The sequence below is a fragment of the Pseudophryne corroboree genome, chromosome 10 (assembly GCF_028390025.1).
Source record: "Pseudophryne corroboree isolate aPseCor3 chromosome 10, aPseCor3.hap2, whole genome shotgun sequence".
NCBI lineage: Eukaryota > Metazoa > Chordata > Amphibia > Anura > Myobatrachidae > Pseudophryne > Pseudophryne corroboree.
In genome coordinates this window covers 106,559,920-106,561,921 of record NC_086453.1, presented here as the reverse complement: position 1 = coordinate 106,561,921, position 2,002 = coordinate 106,559,920, and positions in this window count along the sequence as shown.

Sequence of the window (2,002 nt, the reverse complement as noted above, 5' to 3'; positions counted from 1 at the left end):
ATGAAAAGTGGCAAATCGCATGTGAATCCGATTCGATGTGCGGTCCCGTGCTCATCGGATCGGAGCCTGTAGATCGAAAGGGCTGCACTACAGATTTCTCGGATCCAGCAGCCTCCGGAAGCCTTGGCTGGGATCACATACGATACATTGTAAGCAAAAGGACTGTAAACAATGTATTGTATGTGATCCTGCCGCCGCGGGGAAGCTGCTGGGCAGTTCAAAGGAGACGTATGTGACTTCTCCCCTCAGAGAATTCACAGTAGTGTATGGGGACCTTTAGAAAGGGCAGATGGGTCGAGTTGAGAAATATTTTAAAACAAGTGAAAGATGTTTTGTATGATAGAAGTATTTTTTATTGCATTTGTTAAAATACGGGCAACCAACGTAGGCACTGAGAATGGAGCAGCAGCAGAATAACATTTCACAAGGAAAATTATTATGGACCTTATAGGTTATCGCTACTTACGCGAGATCTCCAGTGCAGTCCGTAGCCGGCACCCACCACAGGCAGGGACAGGTTTGTCCCTGCTGTGGTCTATGGGCATCGCCACCTGCAGCTGTCGAGATCGACAGCTGCAGGTGTCGGAACGTTCAGCATCATACATTGCCCTCACATATCACCCTGCTATCTTTTAGAGAGCAGCACCGATATGGACAGCGCCCCTGTCACTGTGCCCGCACTGCGGCCATCATACATGGGGGAGAAGCGGTATAGCGCAACCGCTTCTCCCCCATATCGTCAGTTCATATATTTACCCCAGAAAGCGATAAGAGCTACTTATCACTCTGTGTGCTCTCATTCTGCTGGTTATGCACAGGATCTCAGCCTCCAGTTCCACTGTTATTATGAAATGTTTTTTCTTTTTCTTTCTTTTTAAATGTATTTTCTGCCAATACATCCTGAGGTGACATTAACAGAACAGGTACCACAGCAGTCCACATGCTGCTTCAGAATTTGATTAATAGGCTTTTCCTTGCAAACTACTAAACGCCGGCAGTTTTATCGGTTGGGTAAAAATATTGCCCGTGAAAATGCCGGTTATTGCTTAGAAAAGGGCTTTTTGCCCTATTAGAAATCTTCCCTTGGTCTAATGCTACTAAGCTGCCACAGAGAAAAAAAATCATAAGTACTCTCGGTGAAAAGTAACTTTTTCGTCTTCTTAAGATGCAGCAATAAAATAAAAACTCCAGACTTTACTAGTTGCTCAGTTATGTTTACAAGTAAATAAATACAATTTTGCTGGAAAGAAAAAAAATGTATTTATGCTTCAACGTGTATACGCTGTATGTCTGTCAGAGATATCCCCAGACTGATGTCTAATTGCACCGTGTACCGCAATAATATACGGGATACGGTCATTAGGTCGACACAACTTAGGCCGACAGTCATTAGATCGACCACTGAAGGTCGACATGTGCATTAGGTCGAAATGTGCATTAGGTCGACATATACTAGGTCGGCTGGTCAAAAGGTCAACATGAGGTTTTTAAAAAAAAAAATAACTTTTCAGACTTTTTCATTCTTTACGATCCACGTGGACTACAATTGGGAACGGTAACCTGGCCTGAAGCATGGCGAGCGGACACGGTGCACTAATTGGGGTTCCCCGTCACTTTACGAAGAAAACAACACCAAAAAAGTCCAAAAACTCATGTCGACCTTCTCACCTGTCGACTTAGCACTTGTCGAGCTAATGCGCATTCAGTGGTCGACCTAATGACTGTCAACCTAAGTTGAGTCGACCCAACAACCCACACCCCTGTGTATCCTTACTACAGTACTGGTTATTCATCCCTCTTTGATCATACAGTATGCACTTTGTGAAGCTATTCTACAGCACCCGAGCGCCCCCTCGTGGATGAATAAATATTGCATCCTAGAGAAAAGAAAAAAAAGAATCGAGTTTAATTATTTGTCGGTTTTCTTATACTTGTGAACGATGCAGTCATAGGCAGCCTGTGTTCCCCCAGCTGCTCTGTAAACACAAGTCCCAGCATACAT